At 41.5% G+C, this 19,416-nt stretch overlaps 1 protein-coding gene across 5 annotated transcripts in view; it reads right to left on the bottom strand.

Moving 5' to 3' along the window:
• LOC148423271 (homeobox protein PKNOX1-like) overlaps window positions 1-14,182 on the bottom strand; it is a 200,194-nt gene extending 186,012 nt beyond the window's left edge. For 3 of the 5 annotated variants that reach the window (XM_088414728.1, XM_088414721.1, XM_088414734.1), the window contains exons 1-2: window positions 13,627-14,182; window positions 9,478-9,590 (exon numbers count right to left, since the gene is read on the bottom strand). The gene's annotated coding sequence lies outside the window, so the exon portion shown is untranslated. The remainder of the gene's footprint in view (window positions 1-9,477; window positions 9,591-13,626) is intronic. The other 2 variants (XM_088414723.1, XM_088414719.1) reach the window with 1 other exon arrangement.
• Between the last annotated feature and the right edge of the window lie 5,234 nt (window positions 14,183-19,416).

The following is a 19,416-nucleotide window of genomic DNA, read 5'->3' on the forward strand; positions in this document are numbered from 1 at the left end:
GAATTTTTTTAATGTGCAGTTTTGTCCCATTCTTAGACATTAGCTGGTCTCAAACTAGTGCCTTTTTCTCTAAACGATTCACCCCATTACCTTCAACTTTGGCATGAATCATTATCCAACTGAGGGGCACACATAGTCCAAATATCGTGAAGATCTCTAGACATAAAAGATGGGGGCGGAGCTTCAAATTATGTTTAATACTTCCTTTGCCAAGAGTGACAAAAATCTTAATAACTCAGCTATGACAGCTTCAAACCATCTGAAATTTTCTTGGGCCTTTAAAAGTAATGCAATAATACAGCTATGTGATAAACTTTCAAATCATTTACAGCGCCACCCAGTGGCGGACAAAAATCTCATTTTTTATACTTTTATGTACTGTGAAATGCCTGTTTGACTAAATGAACTCAAAAATGGTCAGAAAAGCTATGACACATTGGAACATTAAGGTTCTCAACTTTTATGACTTTTCAATAAAGGGCGTGGCCTCTATGCCAACTCAAAATCCGATGTCTCGCAAAAACGGTAAAAGTTGCTGTAATTGGACCTAGATGATCTGATATTTTTAAAACTTCATATATGGGATGGGAGTCCAATGTGAAACACACCTACAAGCCTATTTTTTATCATAGTACGAGCGCCACCTAGTGGCAGCAAAAAATATAGCAAATCCTTAATGTTTTTATGTACTCTGCTGAGCCCCTTGAAGTGAAACCCCTAAAAATTTTCTGAAAAGCCAGTAACCATGCCTTATGCCCCCCACAAATCAGTACAATGTTTCGACAGTGGGTGTGGCCTATATGGCATTGAAAGTCACAAAATTGGAACAATAAAAGCTGCAGTAACTCCACACACATTGTCCCACTTTGTCAAAATTTTACATATTTGGTAATAGTCCTGCACTGAAGTGATCTACAACAAATTTTTCATCATTCATATTCCTTGTTCATACCCCGACCTGTTCATACCCCAACGTGCACAGGTCTGCGAGGGCCCTTTATAGCTGCTTGCAGCTCTAGTTATTATTATTATTTACTGTGCAGCGCTTTTCCAATTTTGAGGGCCTAAACATGCACGAAAAGTCACCAAAATTTGCACATTTGTCGGGCCTGGTGAAAAATTGGATAATTTTGTGTTTCCCAAAACAATGCAAAAAAAATGGCTCTGCAGCGCCACCTAAGGTTGAAAAAGTGCACCTGGTCCTGGCCCGTTTGACCTAGAGCTACGAAAATTTTTAGGCATATGTAGGAGCTAGAGACCTACAAAAAAGTCAGCGCGAGCCATGTGCTCAGATGTACAGAAAAAGAGTTATGATTTTTTGAATGTGCATTTTTGGCCCATTTTTGCACGCTTGCAGGTCCCAAACTGCTCCTTGTTTCTCCTAAACGCTTTACTCAATCGCCTTCAAATTTGCTGTGGTCCATATTCACGCATAGGGGCACAAGTGGGCAAAATTTGGTGCAGATCCGCTGACATATATGATAGGGGCGTGACTTCAAATTATGTGTTCAATTTTTCCTTCGCCAAGAGTGACATAAACCTTAATAACTTTGTTGTACTAGCTTAAAAAAATCTAAAACTTCATAGACACATGGAAACTTATGTCTTTAACACCTTTGAAAAAAGATTTTTTAAATACCTACTAGCGCCGCCTAGTGGTTAATTAAAATGTCATTTTTTACACTTTCATGTATTGTGCTCAGTCTGTTTGAGTAAAACAAATGAAAATTGGTCAGAATATCAATAAGACATGGAATATTAAGGTTTTAAAATTTTATGACTTTTTGATAATGGCCGTAGTCTGCACGCCACCTCAAATTCAGATGACTCGCCAAAACGAAAAAAGTGGCTGTAATTGGCCCCAAAATGGCCTTATGAGTGGAAAATAGCCTCTCACTCCCGGCCCGTTTGACCTAGAGCTCCAAAAATTTGTAGCCTTATGTAGGACCTCAAGCCCTACAAAAAAGTCAGCGCGAGCCATGTGCTCAGATGTACAGAAAGAGAGTTATGAATTTTTGAATGTGCACCTTTAGCCCGTTTTTGCTCATTTGCAGGTCCCGAACTGCTCCTTTTTTCTCCCAAACGCTTGACCCGATCGACTTCAAATTTGCTGTGATGTTTTATCTGACTGTGAGGCACAATTGTTCAAATTTTTGTGATGATCCGCTATCAAATATGTTGGGGGCGGGGCTTTATATTATGCCTTTGATGATTACTTTGCCACATGTGAAACAAACCTTTATAACTCAGCTTTCCAAGCTTGGAAAAATCTGAAACTTCACAGACACATGAAGACTTAAACCCTTAACAAATGTGTTTAAAAAAATCTTAAATTGCTTATAAGGCCACCTAGTGGCAAACAAAAGTGTCAGTCTGATTTCTCGCGAAAACGAACAAAGTTGCTGTATTTGGACCCAGATGGTCTCATCTTTTCTAAACATTACATATTTGATGGGTTTCCAATGCGGAACACACCTATCAACGTATTTTTTGTTATAGTGCGAGCGCCACCTAGTGGCAGCAAAAAATATAGCATTTTTTAAACGTTTTTATGTGTTCAACTGAGCCCTTTGAAGTAATATCGCTGAAATTAAGTCTGAAAAGCCTCTAGACAGCCTTGCTGACCTCCACCAAATTTTACGAAGTTTCGATAATGGGCGTGGCCTCTACGACCATTTTCATTCCGAAGCTTTATCTGTCCAGTAAAAGTTGCTGTAATTTGACCCAGATGATCTGATCTTCTCACAATTTCACACATTGGATGAAAATATTCTCCTGAACATATCGACAAAAATATATTCAAGTTTAAAGCTAGCGCCACCTAGTGGCTGCAAAAAATGTCATTAGTCGAAAGATTACAGTCAATCCTGTTTGGTTTGACCTACAGCTATGAAACTTTGTAGGCAAATGAAGGACTGCAAGACCTATTAAAAAGTCAATAGAAGTGATGTGCTAGGATGTACAGAAAAATTGTTATGAATTTTTTTAATGTGCAGTTTTGTCCCATTCTTAGACATTAGCTGGTCTCAAACTAGTGCCTTTTTCTCTTAAACGATTCACCCCATTACCTTCAACTTTGGCATGAATCATTATCCAACTGAGGGGCACACATAGTCCAAATATAGTGAAGATCTCTTGACATAAAAGATGGGGGCGGAGCTTCAAATTATGTTTAATACTTCCTTTGCCAAGAGTGACAAAAATCTTAATAACTCAGCTATGACAGCTTCAAACCATCTGAAACTTTCCTGGGACTTTAAAAGTCATGCAGTAAAACAGCAATGTGATAAACTTTCAAATCATTTACAGCGCCACCCAGTGGCAGACAAAAATCTCATTTTTTTTTCTTTTATGTACTGTGAAATGCCTATTTGACTAAATGAACTCAAAAATGGTCAGAAAAGCTATGACACATTGGAACATTAAGGTTCTCAACTTTTATGACTTTTCATTAAAGGGCGTGGCATCTATGCAAACTCAAAGTCTGATGTCTCCCCAAAACGGTAAAAGTTCCTGTAATTGGACCTAGATGATCTGATGTTTGCAAAACTTCATATATGGGATGGGAGTCCAATGTGAAACACACCGACAAGCCTATTTTTTATCATAGTACGGGCGCCACCTAGTGGCAGCAAAAAATATAGCACATCCTTAATGTTTTTATGTACTCTGCTGAGCCCCTTGAAGTGATATCCCTTAAATGTTTTCTGAAAAGCCAGTGGCCATGCCTTATGCCCTCCACAAATGAGTACGATGTTTCCACAGTGGGTGTGGCCCATACGGCATTGAAAGTCACAAAACTGTAACAATAAAAGCTGCTGTAACTCAACCCAAATTGTCCCACCTTGTCTAAATTTTACATATTTGGTAAGAGTCCTGCACTGAAGTCATCTACAACTACTATTTCATTGTTCATAGTCCTTGTTCATACCCCGACCTGTTCATACCCCAACGTGCACAGGTCTGCGAGGGCCCTTTATAGCTGCTTGCAGCTCTAGTTATTATTATTATTGTTTACTGTGCAGAACTTTTCCATTTTTGAGGGCCTAAACATGCACGAAAAGTCACCAAAATTTGCACAGTTGTCGGGCCCGGTGAAAAATTTTATATTTTTGTGTTTCCCGAAACAATGCAAAAAAATGGCTCTGCAGCGCCACCTAAGGTCGAAAAAGTGCAGCTGGTTCCGGCCCGTTTGACCTAGAGCTACGAAAATTTTAAGGCATATAGGACCTAGAGACCTACAAAAAAGTCAGCGCGAGCCATGTGCTCAGATGTACAGAAAAAGAGTTATGATTTTTTGAATGTGCATTTTTGGCCCATTTTTGCACCAAACTGCTCCTTGTTTCTCCTAAACGCTTTACTCAATCGCCTTCAAATTTGCTGTGGTCCATATTCAAAAAGGGGGCACAACTGGGCAAAATTTGGTGCAGATACGCATAGCTGCTTGCAGCTCTAGGTATTATTATTTACTCTTCGTGAACTTTCCCATTTTTGAGGGTCTAAACATGCACGAAAAGTCACCAAATTTTGCACAGTTGTCGGACCTGGCAAAAATTTTGATATTTCAGTGTTTCTCAAAAAAATACAAAAATAGTGTCTCTGCAGCGCACTACCTAGAGTTGAAAAAGCCAGTCAGTCATGGCCCGTTTGATCTATAACTACGAAAACTTTTAGGCATATGTAGGACCCTGAGACCTACAAAAAAGTCTGCGCGAGCCATGTGCTCAGATGTACAGAAAAAGAGTTATGAATTTTTGAATGTGGAATTTTGGCCCAGTTTTACTCGTTTGCAGGTCCCGAACTGCTCTTTTTTCTCGACAACGCTTGACCCAATCGATTTCAAAATTGTTGTGGTCAATTATCAGACATCGGGGGACAACTGGGCAAAATTTGGTGAAAATCCCCTGACATATATGATGGGGGCGGGGCTTCAAAATGTGTTTCCTTTTTCCTTCACCAAGAGTGACAAAAACCTTAATAACTCTCCTCCACAAGCTTAAAAAAATCTTAAACTTCACAGATACATGAAAACTCATGCCTTTTACACATCTGTTTAATAAAATTTCAAATTACTTATAGCGCCACCTCGTGGCAAACAAAAGTCCAATGTCTCGCCAAAACTAACAAAGTTGCTGTAATTGAACCCAGATGGCCTTATCTTCTAAAAATTTTATGTATTTGACTTTAGTCCAATGCGGAAAACATCTACAAACCAATTTTTGTCGTACTACAAGTGCCACCTAGTGGCAGCAAAAATCATAACTCTTTTTTCACGTAATTTGTTGAGCCTTTGGAAATAATATCACTGAAATTTGGTCAGACAATCTTTCAGACACGCCTGATGTCCTTCAACAAATATTAAGATGTTTCGATAATGGGTGTGGCCTCAATGTCCAGTTTCATTCCGAAGATTTATCAGACCAGTAAAAGCTGCTGTAATTTGAACCAGTTATCTGATCCTCTCACAATTTCACACATTGGATGAGAGTCCATTCCTGAAGACATCGACAAACATATGTTCCACTATTTACTTTTTTGAGCCAGTTTATCAAGTGTAATAAAAATTGGACCTTTTTTAAAACACTGACTTTTACTGTTCCCTTACCCCTACGTGAGTATATCCAAACACGTTCATACTCCAACTTGTTCATACACCAACTTGTTAACACTCCAACGTGCACAGGTCTGCGAGGGCCCTTTATAGCTGCTTGCAGCTCTAGGTTTTAGTATATTTGACATTTAATTTTGTTACGAGCAATGTAATAATTAATAAACATCACAAAAATGTATTAAAAATATAATTTCTTCCCTCATTATTGTGGATCCACGCAGCGCCTGGCGATTTGAAAAAATCCATCCTTCTCGTTTTCCTCAAGAAGGTCCATCAACAAGTATTTTTCCATGGACATGATGGGTAATGCTGAAAGCCCTGTCAAGTGTGTTTCTGGCATTAGTTTTAAGATACTTAAATGCAGAGAACAGGAATTCAATGAGTGTTCACAAACACACAAGTATTGTAGTCTTTGAGAGCCCAGTCGATATTTGGTGTTTCATTGCTGCTTTGATGAAACAATTCAAACGCAGTATGACTCCAAACATCAAGACGACCAAATGCAAACATATATTTCCCAGCTATAAAATTTGCAGAGTTTCTCAGCTGTTTGTCACGAGTAACATTCATAGTTGTATTAAAATGATGGCTAAAACCTTTTCCTTGCTGGGACAGAGTAGCTAGCAAGGGGCTAGGCTCACCTCTGCTCACAATATCCATTTTTTTTTTGGAAGGTCCATCTTGAACATGGTGTGTCAAATGTATCGACAAACTGATCCACATCTTTTCCTTATGCCATTGTGGGTTTAAAAAAGAGAAACAAAGAAGTTGGTAGCAAACAAATCCCCTGTTCAAATGCACGCCATTTTGCTGCAAAATGACACTCGGACTCCGATGGAAAGTTATTCAATTACAGCAGGGGTGGCCAAATCCTGTCCTCGATTATGGCATTATATTTGTGCCACAATTGCGAGCACTCAAAAAAAAAAAATAAAACAGTGCAGAAAATAAAACTGAGCAAGCGAAAACAGATTTTGAGCACAGGAAGAAAAACTACTGAAAAGAAGTTGCTCGCTTAAAATTCCTTGTTGCTTGCTCAAGCTAGCCCTCTCTTGCTCAACATCTCGCTCACGATACTCATCCCTCCCTCGCTCAACATCGTGTTTGCTCAACATCGAGCTCTCGCTCGCTCGAGTCGTCCTCTGTGTGTGCTCAGTTCTGCTCACACGTTACGTTTGTGCCACAAAGATAGCCAATCAGAGCTTGTAAAAGCACATTGATTGACAGCTTGATATCCAATGAGATTGCTTGCTGTGTTCACCCGGAACGAGCAAACGAGAGTGCACCACATCGACGTGGGTGGGAGGAGGTGGGCTTATATCTTTAAGTACAAAAACTAACAAGGTAGTTCTGTCAAATGATACGATACAGCAATAATAGTATTAAAAGGATTGAAGAAGTCGACCTTCACCCATCCAAGTCCGCTTGTTATGCCCATATTCTCTTTAACATCACTAGCAATCTTTGGACACATAGCTAACTCTTTCAACTGAATGAATCAGTAAAATGCACTATAAATATGGTTTTGTAACCACTCACAATTGAACAAAGCTTTACCGTTCTGCCACTTTAAACAAGTGAGGCCGACCAATAGCAGACCATCTCCGTGAGAAGATGCCGACCTGTAGCAGACCAGTATTGTCGTCACGTGTTGCATGGAGGCAGTTAGATGGCAATAGTAAATAAGTGCAAATACCTAAAACGGCAGCAGATAGAGGCAAAACAACACAAATGAAAATAACGTAAATCAGGGACGTTGTAACACGGGGTCCACTGTACATTAGGGTGACAAAAGCAAATGCTTGTCATGCAAACATGTGGGAAACATTGCCTCCTAGTGTTAGAATAACAAAGTGCTTGATTTGACTTGTAATCAAAAAAAGTGCTTGACTTTTTAAATGTTATATCGCTGAGGATCACCTTAATTACTCGTGGCAGCCAATATCGCGATCACAATTAAAACTCGATTGATTGTGCATCCCTATCGGCCATATTATTACTTACAATAATTACCGTGACGGTACAAGCTAGAGGGCGGACATCCGTTGGCTTTTAGCAGCCAACAGCCAGCGCCTGTTGCAACTAACAGCAGCTCATGTTAGCTGAGGTTGTTACATTTTCAATAAGAGAAGCGAGCAGACTGAACCAACGTCTGAGTTAATGTACATTTAATGGAGACGCAAAAGCCCATGCAGAAAGGAAAACATGCGAAGTAGGACCCCCCCACGAATATTCATGCATATGCACGTGGGTACCAGAATGTTTAAAATATGAAAATTATTTATATTTTACATCAGGGGAACCTCTCATCCAGTACACCATATTCAAGTAACAATGACAATCATGGTTAGGGTTACATGGAAAACTGCTTGGATAGGGGCTCTCGAGGACTGGACTTGGGCACCACTGCATTACATATTTAAGGAAAAGATTAATATGGTAAACATATTTCCTTAAATCTTTAATTATCAAACCTTATTACTGTTATCCCTTCCCAATTCCATCTCTTGGATATAGTCGGGGAGAACGGTAGGCCGCACTTGCACTCGGAGTAACGTCCCTCAATCCGTCAGTCAGCTCCGTGGCAAAATCAACCAATGAGGGCTGGAGTTGTAATCCACTCTTGCATTCATGGCCTATGTTGCATCGGCTGATCAATATTGGATACCTAATTAATCTTGTCAAAGCCGTTGACTGCCTCCAGCAAGCAGTCTCCACCTCACATACGAAAACACGCAAAAGAAGCAATGTAGTCAGTAGAAAACACAGCACTGTTATAATTGGAATTTAGAGTTTAAATTTTGCTTCTCTGTTTTAATGTTTGCTCAGCTTCACTCGAGGTCGACGTCTGAGGTATTCAATGACATTGAACTCATCTGGCATTGCAGGAAACCTTCATGCGTGTCACTGCAGTATAACTTTTTTTTCATAAAAAAAAAAAGGTTACACATTGAGGGAACGAAAGATGAAGCGTGAAGTGAGGAAACACTGTCATTAAAATAGAGAGGATAATGAAAAAGTTATGATGTCTCCATCTGATTCAATTAAAATCAGTAATACCCGCCCTCTGACAGAAATTATAACCACACTGTGCCCCACGTTAAAAATGAGTTTGACACCCCTGGTCCAGAACAAAGCAGCTCGTCTCGCCTTGCATTGTCCAACACGTATGCCTTGTCATTGTCCTTGTCCTTGCTAATGGCGAATAGAAGGCTGCTTAAGAATCTTTATGTATTCTTTATAATGGTTATCATCACAAAAAGCCTCACATTTTGTACTTTTTGTACTTTAAATTTTCTTAGTCCATGATAGGCATGATCATTCCACTTAACAGCAAACAAAAATGCCATGATTATTCCTGGTTTTAGAACTTGTGCAATGCAGAAAACAATGTTGTATAGGGCTGCTATTCACTGGAACAAGTTACCCTATACTCGAATAGCTAAAAATATTAAATGTTTTAAAATTAGTCTCAAGGTTGAGTGAATGAAAAGCTTGTAAGGTGTTTAGATTTTGTTGTCAGTTGCTCTATTGTCATATTGAGCATTTATAAATGTATGCAGCTTGCATTGTTGAGTTTTACTTACATGTCTCTTTATTGTCTATCAACATTGTCTTTTATTTTTTTATACCTTTTTTTAACCTCATATTTGTATTTGCACTTTTAAGAAATGGACCCCAGGAAGATTAGTTGCTACCTCTGTATCAACGAATGGGGATCCATACAAACAAACAAACACAAGAAAATATGAAAAATTCACAAATGAGATTGATTCTGTTTTGCTGGTTTTTACATTGTCGTTTAACTTTTGGTGCATTACACGGTAACATAGATAATATTTGTGAAATCACGGTAATTACATTACCTTCCGTGAGGTGTCATCTCATTGTGTTGGAGGGGATTTGGTAACCTTAACCCTGTCACCCATGACAAAGAGGTCCTAGGTGAAGTTCCAGACCAAGCATGGCTTACAGACCCCTATGACGAGAAAAAAATATTGGAACCAGTTTTCCCTTGCCCAGATGCGGGTCTGCCCCTCCGGAGCAAGACCTGGAGGTGGGGCTCATTGGCGGTTACAGAAGCTAGCTCTTGGGACACGGAATGTCACCTCTCTGGCAGGGAAGGAGCCTGAGCTGGTGTGTGAGGCCGATAATGCCCGACTAGATATAGTCGGACTCGCTTCCACACACAGCTTAAACTTTGGTACCAGACTTCTCAAGAGGGGTTGGACTCTTTCACACTGGAGTTGCCCACAGAGAATGTGTGGGCATAGTTACTGCCCCTTAGCTTGGCGCCTGTACAGTAGGGTTTACCTCAATGGATAGCCTGGTAGCCTGCCTCTGCCTTTGGGTGAGGGGATGGGTCCTGACTCTGGTTTGTGCCTATGGCCCAAACAAAGGTCAGAGTACGCTGAAGAGCGCACCTTCTGGAGAATCCCTTGTTCTGCTGGGGGACCTCAATGCTCAAATTGGCGATTACACACTCTAACCCTAACCCTGTTTAACTGCTGCCCCTGCGACCTGACCCCAGATAAAACAGAAAAAGAATGGATGCGGAATTAACAGAAAGAGGGAGTGGCTAGCAAACTTTGAAAAATGTTTTAAATAAAGAAAAGAAAATGGAGGAAAATGGACAAATAACACTAAAGCATTGTTTCCTAAAGCAAATGTTCAAGAAGGAATCAAAAGACTCTCGGATGATAAAACAGGCACTTAAAAAAGAATCGCAAAGTAAAGCAACAGCTGCTCTGAGGCAACAGTGTGAGCCTAATTAGCTCTGCATTGCATGTGTAACCCTGGTTAAGATGGACCTCCCAAAGTAAAAGCCTATTAATAAAATAGTCATTAAAAATTAAAAATTTGCTTCACTGCGAGCAACTTTTAAGCAACCAGAGAAAAGTGAATTGACACATTTTCTTGGACTTTTTTTTGCTACAAAGGAGATTTTTGCACATTTTACAACTTGTTTTTCATTTTTCATTGTTAGGCATTATTTAATCGGTTCAGAAACCTCTGAAACATTTGAGAGGTGGGCCTCTTGTGCAATTCTCAAAATAGCGAGCTACCCTTGAGCTCTGTGGATTGTGCCTCGAGCAAGAGCTAAAGAACAATTGGACAAGCTGTATGTTTCTTCAAACCTGGTAGAATCTATCTATTTCTCTCCTTCAACACTGTGGATTACAGTGATAAAGATCGAGCATTCAGGACGTCAGAAGAACTTTAAACTTGCAACTATAGACATTGAACATTCGAAACGATACATTTGTGAATTGTTTAAACTTTAATGTTGTCACTTTTATATTTTCCATTGTAATGTTCTGAAGTATTATTCATTTAAACAACAAAATATTGAATGGTTGAAATGTAAGCGTGTGTTCAACTGAACCTACACTTTATTCAAAAGAAAAGTGGAGTTACTCAAATAGGACATTAAATTTGAATTTGATAAAAATTTAAATTGAATAAAATAAATAATACGGGTTGGGAATGAAATTAATTCAAACTAAATAGTCATTTGAAAGAAACAAGATATATAAACAAACTCAACGAAAGTGGGAAATAGTTTTGCATGCTGATGTTAAATAGGGTTAGGGTCCATGTTTATATTTGTTTATGTTAATTGTGTGTCAGTTTTTCATATTCAATTAAAATAAGCCGGCAGTTCAAACTTATTTTTCTGGTCTGTGGTCATTTATAAGTGTTACACATGGATCGCTCAGAGTTCCACAGATCTCACGTTACCTCTCTCAAGAGAAAAATACAGTACTGATGACAACAAAAAGGAGATAAAGGAAAGACAGATCCTAGTCCGGACCATTTTTGGGAACAATCTAGCCATACCACCGACAGCAGCCGAGAGACGTACTCCCTCAACGAGGAAGTAAGTTCTGTCTTGAACAATCACCAACCAAACACGTACAATAACATTGATAATGTGATGTGTAGAAAGGGGAAAATCCACTCTGTAGCTACTATGACAACATTTGGTGATTATCTTGTATATTTCTCTAAGTTCCAAGAGTGTTCGGTGAAGCATCGAGGACTTAGATGTGGAAGCAAGATGTAGTATAGTTAAATTTACTATAGTTCAATAGTTTTGCATTATCCATCCATCCATTTTCTAGAGCCGCTTAAATTATTTTGTCAAAGCCTTTTTTGTTGTGTTTGTTATTTTGCGAGCACATTAATTAGGTGCTTGAGATATCACGCAAGCAAAAATTTGTATTGTTGAAGTCAAAGTTATGCTTGAAACATATGCTTTAAAAAGATAACTTTGTGTTTTTCAACAGAATTTTAAAGGGGTAGTTTATTTAATTGTATATTAATGCCAATTGCTAAGGAACAGAAAACGATAGAAACTTAATTTTTTGTCAGTTTTTTACTGCTGAAAGGACATAGCCTAATGTTTCTTTTAGTGTGTGGCATGTGTGTAAAGCAATACAACACAATATTATGTTGGCATTGCAAAATCAGTCAAAATCCAAAAAAACAGCCAGGAACAAATGGAGTTGCTCTAGTGAAAAAGGCCAGGAGTGAAAGAGTTGAGGTTGTTTCTGTTGACATAAAAAAATGGACATCTCTGTCCAAAATTTGTATTTTTATCCCGCAGCTACGAGAGACATTCAATAAGGTCAGCCTGTTGAGTGTCACGCAGTAATCTGGTTTTTCGATTTGAAAGGATGCGCACCACAGGAGACTTTTGGTGAAATGAAAGAAACTTATGGAAAAGATGCCCCATCAAGTGACCTTGTAAAACGTTGGCATTGTGAATTCAAACATGGTCGTAAATCTGTGGAAACAAGTCCCAGACCTGGTTGCCCCCCTTCTGCTGTTGAAGCATCAGTCTTATGAGTTGAGGCTGTCTTTTTGGAAGCTCAACGCATGAATATTTGCCAAATAGTGCTGTGTGCTTGAGGTTGTACTTGGAAAAGTGTCAAAAAAAAGGTCTACGTTTTTCAAAAGACTGATTACACAGGATGAAACATGGGTGATCCATAAACCAATCCATCCATGATCCATAAACCAAAGCCCAGTCAATGCATTGTAAGCACTTCGACTCATCACCTACAAAGAAGGCAAGGATGCAGCCCACTGCTGGCAACGTCATGTTCACAGTCTTTTGGGACCAGGATCGAGTAGTGATGACAAATTTCTTGGCAAAGGGTACCATAAATAGAACAGATTCTGCATCACTTTTGAGAAAATTAAGTGCAAAATAAGCAAAGGCATCCTCCTCCTGCAAGATAATGCTTTGGTCTACTAGCTATGAAATGTAGCTATGAAATCCTCCCCAATCCCCCCCTTCTCTTCTGACCTTGCACCCTTTGACTTTCACCTCTTCACAGCCATGAAGTTGTTTTACAAAGGAATGCGTTCCCCAGATGATGGAGCCTTGATTTCTGAAGTCACATCGTGGTTGGAGGACCAATCTGGGGTGTTCTACAAAAACGGGCTAAGAACTGCATCAAACAATCCAAGATATGTGTAAGTCTGGGTGGTTCCGATGTAGAGAAAGATGAATAACTGTGCCAAGTTTCATGATCTACTTCTATGGGAAGTGGGTCAGTGGCATTGCTTATTGAACGTCCCTCGTATCATACAAGCCACATACATATAATTTTATAATTGGATTTGTGAGGCAATCGCGGGACTTGTTCAACAGTGCAGAAGCTCGAAGGGAGAAGGAGCTTGTATTGATATTGAAGTGGTCAACCGCTTGTTTGAAAATATAAACGAAAAGCTGCCTTTTTCTGAAGTCAGGTAAAATTTCAAAATATTTTGTGTAGCCTGGCTTCAAATATTGCATTGTTAGCGTTTGAGCTAACAACCGGGAAGAAAATAAGCCTTGCGTTCAGCATACACATTCGTCCCCTCATTTTTCTCTTTTTCATTGTGGCTGTGTACATGTTTGCTCATGCACTTGTGTTTATTAATGTTTGTCTAGTTTGCTGGTCTACCTCTTCACTGTGGCTGTGTGTGTGTGTCCTGCCCCTGTGCTCATGCTTTGCAGTCACCTGGCAGTCTTGCAACGGAGCCTTCCTCAACCTCAATGGAGCCAAGCTGTTTGTGAGCCAAAGCGGCCAAATGAGGCCACGATGAGGTTCACTGGGTGAAAAGCTGGTCCTCGGCCTGCCGGCTCCCTTGGGGGCCCCCCACCGGGTGGGTGCATGTAGTGAGCTGGACGGGTAGGTAAGAAGATGAGAGTGAGATCCCGCTACGGCAGGATCCTCATTCGGCGAACATACGATTGTCATAACTTGTTCAAAAACTATTTGGGACTGTCGGTGGGCAATTCTTAAAGAGGCACAAAGTCAAAAATATAAAGGTCAACAATATCTAGAAGTTCAAAATGCAATACTCATTAGAACTTATGTTAAATCAAAGAGACAAAAATCACAAAAGGAATGCAACAAGATGTTTAACCATTTTTTTTAGTGGTTTTCATTTTTTTTATGTACTTTAAATTGGAGACTGTCATGAATTCAATAATAATAGAAGCACTTGGCACTAGTTGCTTTAAGAAGAACTATTTCACTGTCTCTTAGCATAAGACAGGCCAGATCTCCTAGTGTTGAGGCGAGGGTCTTCCAGAAGCTGGCTGAGGGAGACGATACTGTGCCATCTCTACATCCATGTCCACAAAAGTGTAGGGTGTAAAACTGTGGTGTTGGTAATTTCGATAGGTGCTGTTGTCGAAAGAATTCTCAGGCTCTGCGGGTACCATGGTTGTATCTTCTGTGGAGGAAGGGAAAATACATAAAATAAATTATAGCACATATACACCAAAAAGCACCTTGTCCCTTTTGTTTGTCCGAATACTTTTTATGAGAGAGCATAGACTACTGTGTAGTCAAAGTGTATAAAAATAAAACATAAGTAAATATTGTACATCATGCTAATGTGTAGCCAGCATCTGGGGGAACCACTCAGAGTTCCTTACTTGTGTCATTTCACAAATGATTTAGCCAAATAAATGCACTGAGCAAGCGATGAAAGTCTAAATTACATCATTGTTATCCTCTAACACAAATCAAACAGGAAACAGACAGTGTGTTGTTTAAATGTTGTCATCATGGAATCTGACACCAGCAAATGTTAGGAATCCATTCAAAATCCAAACAATGTATTCTCATGAAATAAAATCATCAGTTCCGGGATCTCTTTAGGTAGTGGGTCTATTTCTCCTTTTATTTTAATGTTTCCATTAAACATTCCGCAAGGATGTCCACACACCTCAGTTTACATGCAAGAGCAGCAAGCACCTCTTCTAAGGATATCATTAGTATAGCAAGCTGAGATTTAGTGGCAGTTTTAAAATGCCTTGTATGTAATAATGTCATGGCATTATAATCGTCACAAGATGGCGGCGCGTGTAGACGCAGCAGCCACTCGCTCTTCCGACAATGCGTCGTTTTGTTCATCAAACAAGTGTTTGTCTGAAAGTTTTTCCGGTCAGTTTACGCCAAAATACGTGTACAGTCGACGGGTCTTCTTACAAATCCGGAGAAGCAACATTTGCCAACTTTTAAACACGGAACTGGAGAACTCGCTAAGGGAATTGGGACTGCTACGCCGGCCTGCTAATTAACCGGACTCGCCTGCTACCCCTCCCCCGGAAAGGAGGCGCTGGAAGCGGTGCGCCAGGATGAGGAAGTGGGGCAAGGGCGGAGGTATTCGAGCTAGGCTAGAGGCTAACCCTACTCGCCCGGCCATACCATCTATCCTTTTGGCGAACGTTCGTTCACTGGACAATAAAACGGACGATATCCGACTTCTGAGATCAGCAAACCGAAAAGTGAGTGACTGTTGTGTATTAGTTTTCACGGAAACCTGGCTAAATAGTAAAATTCGGGACTCCGCTATACATCTAGAGCAGCTAACATGCTACAGATCCGACAGGGCTCTCGCAGAGGGGGGCGGGGGGTGTCGCACGGTGGCAGCGTGTGGGTTTACATCCGTGAAGCGTGGTGCCGGGATGCCACTGTAGTATACAAACACTGCTCACCTCTGGCGGAATTCATGATCGTGAAGTGTCGCCCCTTCTACTTGCCAAGGGAGATAAGTTCAATACTGCTGGTCGCTACTTATATCCCCCCCAACTAACAACAGAAACAGAAGTGCGGCGCTGAACGAACTGTACCAGGCTATCAGTGAACAACAAACAGCGCAACCAGATGGCTTCATCATCCTCGCGGGGGATTTCAACCATGCTGATCTCAAAACTGTTCTCCCGATGTTTCATCAACAAATCCACTTTGCAACAAGAGGACATAACATTTTGGACTGTGTTTACACTCAGCACAAAGGAGCATACAAAGCCACCCCCCTCCCCCACATCGGCGCCTCTGACCACCTCACTATTATGCTAATGCCTGCATACAGACCAAGAGTGAAAGCCATCAAACCTGCACTGAAAGAAGTAAGGGTATGGCCACAGGAGGCGATCTCAGCCCTACAGGACTGCTTTGAGTCAACAAACTGGGACATTTTTTAGGAAGCAGCCACCTACAACGGCATCACAGATATTGAGGAGTACACAGACACGGTGACCTCCTACATCATCAAATGCATGGACGACGTGATCCACATCAAGAGGATCACCACCCGGGCCAACCAGAAGCCATGGCTAACAGGAGATGTCCACAGGCTGTTGAGGGCCAGAGACAAGGCCTTCAAAGCTGGAGAGAAATCAGCCCTGAGAACAGCGAGAGTCAACCTGTCCCGTGGCATCAGGAAAGCCAAACAAGAATATAAAAACAAGATAACTTCTCACTTCAAGGACAGCAAGAATGCACACAGCCTAAGGCAGGGCATTCAGGCTATCACAGACTACAAACCTGCACCACAAAGCTGTGAGAGCGACATCACTCTGCTCAACAACCTAAACAGTTTCTTGCACGCTTTGTGGAACAGAACACCACCTGCCCACAGAAAACATCACCACCTTCGCACGACCAGCCTCTGTGCCTGTCTGCTGCCAGCGTGAGGAGGACACCATCAACACCCGGAAAGCAGCAGGCCCAGACAACATCCCTGGCAGGGTGCTGAAAGACTGTGGAGAGGAGCTGAAAGATGTTTTTACAGACATCTTTAACACCTCCCTGAGGCAAGCCATTGTGCCATCAGCCTTCAAGCTGGCACCATCATACCTGTCCCAAAGAAATCCTCCCCATCCTGCTTCAACGACTATTGTCCGGTGGCACTGACACACATCATCATGAAGTGCTTTGAACGACTAATCCTGTCACACATAAAATCCATCCTGCCCAACAGCCTGGACCCGTATCAGTTCGCCTACAGGGCAAAGCGATCCACAGATGACGCAATCTGCTCTGCCCTCCACCCGGCAATCACCCACCGGTACAAGAAAGACTCATAAGTGAGAATGCTGTTCATAGACTTCAGCTCAGCGTTCAACACCATAATACCCCAACAACTCACCTGCAAACTGGACAAACTGGGCCTCAGCACCTCACTCTGCAACTGGCTGCTGGATTTCCTCAGTCAGAGGCCTCAGGTGGTGCGAGTTGGCAACAACATCTCAGGCAGGATCACCCTGAGCACGGGGGCCCCACAAGGCTGTGTGTTCAGCCCCCTCCTCTTCACCCTACTAACACACGACTGCACAGCAACCCACAGCTCCAACCACCTCGTGAAGTTTGCTGACGACACAACACTGGTGGGTCTCATCTCCAACGGCGACGAGACCCACTACAGGAAAGAAGTGGAGCTTCTGACCAGATGGTGTAAAGACAACAACCTCCTGCTAAACATCAGCAAGACCGAAGAGATGGTCGTCAGCTTCCAGAGAGGCCACACCCAACACCCCCCACTGACCATCGATGATGCTGCAGTGGAGAGGGTGAGCAGCACCAAGTTCCTGGGGGTGTGCATCAGCAATGACCTTTCCTGGACCACCAACACTGCATCTCTGGCCAAGAAAGCACAGCGGCATCTCTACTTCCTGCGCAAACTGAAGCGGGCAAGTGCCGCGCCACCTATCATGACCATTCTACAGAGGAACCGTCGAAAGCATCCTCACCAGCTGCATCACCGTGTGGGGCGGGAGCTGCACTGACTACAACAGGAAGGCTCTACAACACATCGTGAGGACAGCTGAGAGGATTATTGGTGCTCCTCTCCCCTCGCTGCAAGAGCTGTACACCACCCACCTCAGCCGCAAAGCCGTCACGATTGTCACCGATACAAGCCACCCTGCACACAGTCTGTTCAGCCTCCTGCCCTCCGGAAAGAGGTACAGGAGCCTCCGCTCCTGCACCACCCGACTCAGGAACAGCTTCATCCACCAGGCCGTGAGACTGCTGAACTCTCCCCCTTCCCACCCGTGAAACTGCTGAACTCTCTCTTTCTCCCCTCCTCTCTCCCACATTCAGCCCCAGCCAGAAGAAACACCTAGCAGGCCCCCCACCTAAACTCAAACTTTGCTCATGCACTTGCAAAATTTGCACAGACTTGCTGCTGCCATAATTATTTACAATTGTACTTCTAATGCACTAGCGATTACACTTAGAACTATAACAACTACCTCAAATGCACACAACTGGGACAACTGCAGTCAGAGTTGTCTTGCTTTGTCTTGTACTGTTGGACTGTCTTGTCATATGCTGCTACTTATGTCTTGTCTTGGGGTAATCTTGCCTTACCTGGTTATTCGTATTTAGTTTTTAGTTTTAGTTATTAGTTTAGCAACACTAGGCAAAGTAGATCAAATATACTGCACTTTACATTATTACTTTGGATAAGAATCTAGTTTTTAGGATTGTCTCGTCTTGCGCACCTGCCCTTTGTTATTGTACATGTAAAATGCAGAGGATAGTGAGAAACGCAATTTCGATTCCTTTGTATGTTAAGCACATGTGAAGAAATTGACAATAAACTTGACTTTGACTTTGATAGCCCGCACTACCACGCTCAACATCTCGCTTGAGTTGTGTCCTCTTGCGTGGCTGCCAAAATAAAAAGTAAAAGAAACTATTGGTTTTGAATGCTGTGGAAATTGAGTGTTGCTTCATTAACTTATTAAGGGTGATGTTATGAATGGTGTGCATTCTCAAGCCCCTGTGTGCCTCTAGATGTTATTAGGCTTATTAAGTAATAATAAATAGGCACAGAGTCGGTATGCACAGCCGATTTGAAGCCCGCTACAACTTTGAGAAATCACCCCTCTTTTTTTTCAAGATTACCAAAATCGAACATTTTTTCCGCTTTCTGCCCCTTAGGGGTGGGGCTACTTGGAATAAAAAGTTCACTATGCATTGACGACGAAAGAAAGAGGTAGGCTATTATTTCCTCTTAAATTCGAACCGAATGTAACACTTTCTCAAAATTATTATTGTGCGTGTTTCAGTTTTTCCGAGTGAATGTACATCTGTGACTTTTTTTTTTTTAATCATTGTAAGTGTCAAATTACAAACAGTCGATGAACCATTGGAAATGTCTATTTTACGCTCTCCTATTATAGACAGTACATTTCATTATTTTGTCTGAACATTTTCCTTTTTTTTCCTGCAACGCGATAGTGGGGTGGGGGGTAAAACTCGACTTCATTATGTACACTGCTTTGTCGTCGCCTGTCACAATAAATCCCTCTAGAGTGCTGGAATATGTTACGGACTTTTATTTTGTAAGTCTGCCAAGAAAGTGTCAACTGAAATTTCGTAGCGTGTTTTCCATCACAATGCATGTGGACGATTATGCTAGCACACAGATTCGCCACGTACGGCTTCAAGCTAGCTTGACCAGTTGCTTTTGTTGTTCAACACTGATCTTTAAAATCATTGCTC

The sequence above is a fragment of the Hippichthys cyanospilos genome, chromosome 5 (genome assembly GCF_059441005.1).
Source record: "Hippichthys cyanospilos isolate Australia breed blue-spotted pipefish chromosome 5, RoL_Hcya_1.0, whole genome shotgun sequence".
NCBI classification, from domain to species: Eukaryota; Metazoa; Chordata; class Actinopteri; order Syngnathiformes; family Syngnathidae; genus Hippichthys; species Hippichthys cyanospilos.